Here is a 9976-nt window from a genome sequence, read left to right as displayed (position 1 = left end):
AAGTTAGAAATAATTTTTCCTCCTGCCTTTTTTGACATAATGGTACATTTAGTTATACACTTGCCTGAAGAAGCCATTCGAGGAGGACCAGTTCACTTAAGATGGATGTATCCATTTGAACGTTTTCTTAGATCGTTAAAGAAATATGTCAATAATCGTGCACGTCCTGAGGGTTCGATTGCTGAGGCATACATTGTGAACGAAGCTCTGACTTTTTGTTCATTGTATTTAACTGGAGTTGAAACACGGTTTAACCGACTAGCCAGAAATTGGGTAGACGATGAAGATCGTATTGTTGAAAGGATTTCTGTATTTGATACTCGCTGTCGACCAATTGGCAAGATGACCCTCGTCACATTGGATACTTATTTGTGAGAGAAAGCCGAGTGGTATGTCCTACAGAACTGTCCAGAAATTTAGCAGTTCATTGAGTACGTATTACTTTCACTTTTGTTACTTAATTGTTCATTGATTGTGTCGCATACAATCGTGTCCTTTACTTTCATTCTCTGTTAAACAGTGACCATAGGAGGGAGATTGATGCCGGCGGTCGAATCATACCATTGGATGAAATTCAATCGAAAGAGTTTCCAAAATGGTTTAAGAATAAGGTACATTATCGATGGTAATTTGTATTAACATTGTTAAGTCATTAAAAAGTTTCGTTTTAAACAAAATTCATGTCTCCTTACAGATTTTTAATATTCGAAAGCAGAATGGCCCAAAAGCGAATGATCAAATACTTTCACTTTCAAGAGGTTCAAACTTCTCATGTCGAAGTTATCCTGGTTGTGTGGTGAATGGTGTCAAGTTTCTGACACGCAATTGGGATATGAATCGAAGTACTCAAAATAATGGTGTTTGTGTTCGCGGACCTGAAAACGAAATGTTTTATGGAGTTTTGGAGGATATTTATGAAATGTCCTACTTGAACGACAATTCTATTATTTTTTAAATGTTTGTGGTTTGACACTCGTCCGGGGAAGAAAAGGATTCAACACTACAAAAATAGAATAAGTGTTTTTGTTAAAGACACGTGGTACGAAAATGAACTTTTCATACTTGCATCTCAAGCAGAGCAAGTTTTTTACGTAGACGATTTATTTAACGGTCCAAACTGGAAGGTTGTAGAACACTTTAGACATCTACATATTTGGGACATTCCAGAAACTGACATTGACGACGTGATGATAGTCCAGGATACGGAGTCTACAAATATTGAGTTAGTAGTGGAACTACCAGAGATTGACTCATTTGTATTGAATCGAGATGATATATCGTCTAATGTTGTCACTACCGATGTTGATGCAATTATGAAAGATAAGTCTCCCGTAGTTGATGATTTTATTAATGACGAAGATGATGAAACTTTAGAGGAGTACGTCGAAGAGGAAGTCATCGAATTTGAAGACAATGATGACATAAATGATGATGGCGACAATCAACAATGTAGTAGCGACGATGAGTAGAACTACATAATAGTAATCTTTGTCATTTTTCTCAGATTTCGTTTTAATATTATGATCTTCTATGAATTTATAAATATTGTTATTAATATGAATTTGTTCACAAACATTGATGGCTGGTACATTAGCGACTTGCGTTGGGTCTTCAGGGGGAGCGCAGCCTCCTCCCGGTCCTCACTGAGTCCCCGCATACTGTGAGTCTGGTATGTTATTCTGACTTTTTTTTCTCATTTTATCATATAGTAAATAAATGTAGTAGTACATGTTGATTTGAAATGCTTACATATGCTTACAACACCTAAACCTCGACAACGTAGAGGTCGAGGTGGGGCAAAAGGTTATGAAATTGCCCAAAAGGTCATTCAAGACGGAAAAATCACAGTAGAATTTGATGAGGCGGGAGGTACTTGGAAGGCACTTGGTAAATATGGTGCATGGTTTGATAGTGCGGTTGGTATTCATACCAGGGACATATGCGAGCCCTTCCACGATGCTTAGAAGGACATTAGCGATGTGGACAAGAGGACAATTCAGAACCGGATGCTAGTATTTTTTTAATGAAATAATTTGTATAGTTTATACTATGGTTAACAATGCGTTTTAACGATGTGAAACTGTTTTGCAAGAACTGGTTTAACGTGGACTACAACTACAAGAACGGAATTCTGAGGCCCGTTGTTGATAAGGAGGCAGTAAAGTGCTACAAGGACTGGAAAAGTTCCCTGGACCGCCACTACAAATGCTGTGGTAGAGAAAGTCTCCCGAGTAACATGAGAAATCAACTTCATTGGGATCGTTGTTGCGATAGGTTCTCCGGCGACAAATTTCAAGTAATTATAGATTTGTTAGAACTTGATGATTTTTTATACATAATTTCAAGTAACTATTACTTATTATAGTTAATCATAAACAGAAAATATCAGAGACAAATAAAACTAATCGCAGCAACTAAAAGTATCCAAGCTTACATGGTCAGATATCGTACTCTCAGCATCGTAATAAGAAGGTTAGTACTTATTTTTTGACTTCATTATCGTATTTATATGTTTGTGATTCTTGTTCTAGGTGGCACATCTTGCAGCTATGGTGTGCCGAAATCTTTTAAAGTTATTTTTTTACAGGTTTTGATTTTTGGATCATATGAAAAATAAGTCGTTATGCTGCCGAAATTTAGTTAGAATTTACGAATTTTAACAAATGTAATTTATTTGATAGGCCAGTACGGAAACCCAAGAGCCGATGGCTGCCATAGACAATTGGGCGGACATGCATCGTCGCGGGGACTCTTGGGTTAATACCCATGCGGAACATACTTTCGTAAGTATTTTTACTTTTCATATTAAATTTTTTTATACTGAAATAGTGGTTTTATAACACGTAAAAACAATTATAATGTCTTATTATGTAGAACACCCCGGAGGAGGAGAGACCAACGCAGAGAACACAGACTACTTCAAGCTCGACTAGACCCCCCCTTGACGAGCATGGCGTTTTGGAGCAAGTTCTTGGCATGCGTAGAGGACATAAGATAGGAGTGGGTCCAACGCTCTCCCAAAAGCATTACTCAGGGGCTTCTCCTTCATCTAGTGGTTCATTCTCGGACGCAACATCATCGGCTCAACCTGACCCACGTGTGGATCGTTATTTAAAGAAATTGTACCGGAAACAAATGTAGATTTACGACAATCAAATGAAGATGTTAGAGTTGGTGTCTAAATTGCAGCCTAACATCCAAATACCTGCGATTGATCATCCAGAACCAGTTGACCTAAACGCTCTTAATCTGCCTTCTTCAGATGATGACAGTCCTAATGATGATTCGGTTGTTGGCGATGCTACAAACTTAGACGATTAGTTTCGTTATATGTACTATTTTATTTTTCACATTATTTAGACTTTTATATTTTTTTGAACATTATACATGCAATTCATGTAGTATTCATAATATATTTTATAAATTTATTTAGATTTACTGTTTTTAATATTAATTTATATTTCACTTTTAATGTATCTTAATAAATTATATTCAGTATGTAACACAATAATGTTTAATTAAAATTATTAAAAATTAATTAATTGTCATTTTTTAAAAATTATAAAAAAAATTATTTCAGTTTATTGCGACGACTTTTTTAGACTTGTCGTCGCAAAAAAGTAAGATTATTTGCGGCGACATTTTTCAAAATATCGTCGTAAAAAAGATCATATTACGATAATTTTGCAACGGCGTATTAGCGACGCTTGTCGTCGCAAAAAAAAGATGTTGTCGCAAATACATTTGCGTCGACACTATGTCGTTGCAAAAACTTTTTTTGCGACGAATTATTTGTGGCGACATAACTGCGACGACACATCATCACAAAAACTGTTATTTGCGACGACACTCGGGTTTTTGTGACGACTTTTTGTCATCGTAAAAACCCATTTTTCTTGTAGTGTTAATAAGGTGAGGGCAATTCTCCCATAATAAGCTGGTTTTGTTAGGTTGAGTTGGGCCTAATATCCTTTGATTTCTATAAAATGGTATCAGAGCAGGTCCAGTTTTGCAATATTAGGTTCCTCAATATCGATTTATTCGCAGCGGTTTGGCATGATCCACGCTGTGCGTGAGGGGGCGTATTAGAATCCCACATTAACTGGAGATATTAGCATGATTCACTTAATAAGGTAAAGACAATTCTACTCTAATAAATTAATTTTTTTTAAATTGAATTAGACACAATATCCTTTGATTCCCCTATTCCTGGGCCTAACATTTATTATCCATATAAGTGAAGAAAAACTATACTGAGTGGTATTTTAGTTAATATTTACAAGTACGTGCCCTATTCTATATCTGAAGCTGCAAACTTGACGTACGTTTTGTCCCAACGTTAAATCTTCTCTTTCCGTGTCCGACAACAGCACGAGATAAAGCAAAGAGATCAAAAGCAAACGTGACGTGATTAGCAAAACAAAAAAATTGCAAACTTGACGTACGTGGACGATGAGAATCAAAACCCGAAAGTATCCTATTCCTAATCTTGTTAAAGACGTGAAGATACGACAAAGTACAGAAACGGCGACGGCCCGCTGCAACCTGGATAATGAGAGTGTGGTACACGTGTAGCATGTTTGCATGCTTATCCAAAGCTTACTCTCTTAGTGTCAATGCCACATGTTTCTGTCAGAAAAAGTGTGGAACTTTGGAGCTTTTGGTTTCTTCAATTTGGTTCCTCACAGTAATCAACTCATGAAGTTGGGCAGATTAAAAACTGTTGTATTATATCATAGGCTATCTTTCTTTCTGATATGAATGTCACATATGTAGCAATATAAAACTCATGAAATTAAATTATTACGAAATAAAGAGTGAGAATAACGGAGTCAGAGATTTGCCATATTTTTCTCTTTCACTACTCTCGTAATTTATGATATCTCCAAATAATGAAGACGTCTTACAAATTTTGAATGAAAAAATGATATGCTGTATCACTCGTATTGAGCGCACCACAATTAACAAATAGTGTCCTAAATCCTAAATTGTAAAACTCACTCTTATAAATATATGGTGTTAAAACATTATTAATGTGATGTCCTTTATTATTATTATCGTATTTTGATAGCTATCTTTCCACGTGTGGCTAGCTATTTTGCAAGATTCAAATATATGGAAGGTTTACCAAAAAGTGGTAAAGTGGCATAGTGGTGAGGGCGTTATACTTGTCTGTGCTTCAATTTCTGAAAGGTTCCAGTCATGCCTCACACAAGAATAATCCCTTTGACATCGACATTGTGAGTGTGTGGATTTTATCAATTTTGAGCTGATGGCTATTAAAGGTCCAGGATTTACACCTCTCTTTATTTCAATTGTGGTCTCAATAGACTCTTTTCTAATCTTCTTTTCAATAGCAAATAATTTATCCATAAATGGAAAAATTAATCACTCATAGCATTAATTATAACTCTCTTTTTTTTTTTTTTTTTTTTTTTTTTTTTTTTTTTTTATACTTGTGATAGCTAAAGGACATTATAACTCTTTTTTTTTTTTTTTTTTTTTTTTTTTCTTATCATGTTAAATACTTGTGATAGCTAAAGGACAAAGTCTTTTCACCTAATTTGTCTTTCCCTCATCCCTTTCAAGATAACCCAAATGTTTTCTTTCATAGGTCCTTGACCTGTGTGGGATTATGCTATTTTAAAGCAACTTTTGTATCACATTTTTAGTTAGATTAATTAAATAAAAGCTGTTGTTTTTTTTTTTCCATCACGTATTTATTTATTTGAATATACCGAATCCTTGAATTATATTGTATTTATTTATATGGATTTCATAATCAAAAATAAGTTTGCAACTATAAATAAATTTGGACATTTTGTTTATGATAGTTGTAACAAAAGTCACAATTAATTAATTTGACGTAATCAATTATGAGTCGCTGATACTAAGTGAAGTATTGAACGGATCAGAAACAAGATTTAATTTTAGTGGCTGTTTTAATCAAATCTTATAGGCACTAAATATATAAATGGTCTCAATCCTGATTTGGATTTTTCATTTCTTAAATTACTCTGGAGTGAGAATTTATTAATGTATAGTGATTAATTAGTATAACAATATTGGAATTTTGTGGCTCTTTGGGAGTCAATAATTTCCCCTTAAATTATCAAAGTATTTTATCACTTGAATCTTTGGCCGAAGTATTCTCTTTAAAGAATCAACATATTTGATTATGTTAGAGTGATCAATAAAATGAATAGCAGGCTTAAGGTTAGAGATGTAATTTGATTGAGCAAACGGTCATACCAATTAAATTATGGAGGGAAACGATCTGAGAAACTGAGTGCTGTTGGTGTTAAAGATGATGATTTGGTGATGACGGTATCCAATGCGGCTTCTAGGTATGCTTTCAGTCATTATACGATCAATGATTTGTGCACTTTTTGAGCTTCTTGTTCAATAATCTGCTAACCTAAAACTATGCACCTTAGTATTAGGATGAGAAACTGGGTTTCGTTGGTATAAAAGATTTTGATTTGGTCATGATGATATTGAATGCCGCTTCTGGCTATGTTTTATATCATGTCATTGGTATTCAAGCTCAAGAAAAGGGACGAATTTGAACCACTTTGCTTCCTAAAATCCATTGAGCACTATGTAAACTTCTCGTTCTATAATCTATTGATCTAAACTATTCATCTGTGTTGGTCTGAGAAACTGAGAGATGTTGGTGTCCAAAGTGATGGTTAGATGATGATAGTGTCCAATGCCTCATCTGGGTATGCTTCTTATATTTCTATCATCAAGTGTTGTCATGGAACCTTCAGAAACGGGGAACCTATATGTTTTCCGAAGCTGATGATTTGTGGAATATATAAGCTTCTTTGTCTATAATTTCTGTTCCTGACTTTGAGATCCCACACACACACACATGTAAACATATATATGAAATGTGGGTTTGTGCCTATTGTTTGTCCACAGCTTCTTTTCAATTTTTGTTCCTTGGTTTTTTCTCAAATGCTTTTCCTATCTTATATAATTCCTCTAGGTGCTATGTTGTCTTATTATGTAGATCATGTCTTGCATTTTTATGCTTTTTCCCCGTAATATTCAACTTCAACCTTGAAATATATTGCTGTTTAGATCTTATGTTAATGGTTATACCTTCTAATCCCATAGCACTTCCTCTGTAAAGTGCATAAGATGGTGCTGAAATTGATTTAAACTTTGTAGCTGATGAGACTATAAATTTAACTACATTAGTATGAACAAATCAGTGAACATGTTTTTTGTTTTGTTTTCAGGCAGTCTACGCATTTAAACAAAATGGAGCTTTAGAGATGTAGTGACACTCTGTTTTGAAATTTTTGTAATATGTTGGAATTTTTTGTGTATTATTTTTTGTTATTTCTTGGATCAATTTAATAGATTCCTCTTCAACTACCAATATCGGTGATTGAAGATAGTCAGTTATATTTTAGTTAAAAATAAAATATAATGTGACAGATTATAGATCACAATATGAAATACTACAGATTATGGCTGATGCTGGCGACCGAAGACCAACGTAATCTTTCATAATATAGATCATAGTTTGACAGACTATCGCAAACGCTTGCATAACCTGTATCCATAGTCTAACAAACTATGAGTTATAGTCTGACAGAGTATAGATTTAGTCTGACAGACTATGACCAGCGCCAGTGACCGGAGACCGGCGGTCGGCATAACCTCTATAGTCGCCGACGACTGGAAATGATGGGTCATATTCTAACAGACAATAGATCATAGTCTGATAGACTATGACTGGTGCTGGTGACCAGAGATTGGTGTAACCTGTCAAACTATGGTCGTCGCTAGAGCCCCGCCGGCCGGCTGGCAGCGGCTGCCGAAGACCCGTCGCCGACCGCTGGAGGCAGCCAGCATCTTGAAAATTTGCAATGTACCTTTAAGGTTATTTTAGTAATCTACGTATTGGGCCTTTGACTAGGTCTAGTCTAAAAGGATAGAAATAAAATGTTTGAGGGTTGATAATAAGTTGATATATCATTTTAAGGAGTACTTATAATCTTCTCCGTAAAAAATCGGGTGGATTAGGTTGAGACCCAGTATGCCATCTCTAAGTCTAAATAATGAGATAATTAATTTATGAAAATAAATAAGATAATTATCTTATCATACTATTTGATAGGATTTATCATAAAGTAATATCTTTGAAAATCAGTTTAAATATTTTGATATTCTATTTTGAATTAATTTTAAATTAATTCAGATAAAACAAGAATTACCTAGTAATTTTTCTTTGAAAGTGACACCCACTTTTCCCACAGAAATGTTGCACGTTAGCGCATGGCTTTATCGAGAAAATCATGGGATAAACTATACGGTTTAAAATTTGTGTTTAAAAAAAAAAAAAAGTTTAAATCGTTGGAAAAATGGTTGTGCGACAACCACTTCTCATGATTCTCTAAATGCATATGTTGCATCAGAGGATATTGAAAAGCAAATCCTGGTAAGGTAGTTATCCCACGATATTGAGTGTAATTGACTAATTGTTTTTTATTTAAAAAAAATCTTATTTAAATGTATAAATAAAGAGATGGCAAACAGCGTACGATATAATAAGACAATATTGAAAAATACAAAGTGTGTAAAAACGTTTTTTCAAGAGAGAAAAAAAGTCTGAAAAATAGTGAGATTTCAAAGAGTCATCTTATTTTGTAGACTGTCCATTCTCTTGGTGTAATCACGTATTAAGATGACCGTAAAAGGGTGCCCGAAGGCCGAATCTGTCGATTGGTGGTGAATATCGCGGTGGTAAGTCTAAAGAAAGATTTTCATCTATCTTGAAGATTACAAAATGAAGTTCATGAGAGAAGATTTCTGAACTAAAGTAAAATTTTTTAATCCTATTTATTTACTTGCATGCTTTAATCCTGCTTCCATTTCAGCGTTTTAGTATTAATGAAAACGGAATATTTTACAAATAATTTTTAAAAGGCTTATTTTCAGATTTTCTGATAATGTAAATGCCTTATTTCGTGATTTGTTCCATTCATGACCTTCTTGGAGGAGTTAATATAATCATCAACTATGTTACGGGATCCTACATAGCCTATGGTTATATAAATATAATTTAAACATAAAATAGTGTTGGTCATTGTTTAAGAAAATATACTGTGCAATATCGTTCAAAACGTCGTTGTTAATTTTCATATTTATCTTTTACACTTTTGTATTATTCGAATGTTAGTTTTCTGGATAATCCATGTCTGCGGACCAATTGATGAAAAATCATTATTTTCCTTTCGGATTCCATATGAAGCCATGATCCTTATCGCCTTACTTTGGTCATCTCTTGATGTCGGATAAGTTTATATATGTGCACAGTGCACTTGTGCAGCTAAAAACCTCACTATTGTCCGTTAGCATTGTTTTTTATTTCCACATCAATCTTATTATTCTCGAGGGATATTAGCACTATAAGTCCTTGAATTTTAAGCATTATAACTGTTTGGTTCCTAAGGTTTTAATTTTGGGTTATTGAATTTGTTTGTAAATCTTCTACTACTCAATAAAAAAGACTAATTGGCATTTATCAATCCCTGAATTCTTGCCCGAATTATAATTTTTGTTTTTTGAGTTATTTTATAATTAGACAGACTTTGAATTATTGTTTATTCTTATTTTGTCCCCTCAATTGTTTTATTCAGCAGCTAAAAACCTCATCTATTGTTTATTGCGACCTTATTAGGCTCCGGTTCAAAAGTTGTTCAAATTAACTCTATTTAATTAATCGATAAAGACCATATACTATTGTATGTTGATCAATCAGTCAATACCATATTAGTGAGAGAAAGAAAAGCTTGTCATTTTGTAATTGTGATGTAGAACTATAAATTTAGGCTGGGTCAAGTGTGTTGGTTTGAGGCCTGTTGGCCTGAGTTAAGATTTCAGAGTCTGAAAGTTTATTCAGGTCGAGTCAATCCAACCCAAATACTCTATTTTTAAAGATTTTGAAAAAATGCCG

Source organism: Morus notabilis, unplaced genomic scaffold (genome assembly GCF_000414095.1).
Source record: "Morus notabilis unplaced genomic scaffold, ASM41409v2 Scaffold452, whole genome shotgun sequence".
In the NCBI taxonomy this organism is placed as follows: domain Eukaryota; kingdom Viridiplantae; phylum Streptophyta; class Magnoliopsida; order Rosales; family Moraceae; genus Morus; species Morus notabilis.
The sequence above is the reverse complement of the archived record's forward strand: the minus strand, read 5'-3'. Positions refer to the sequence as shown.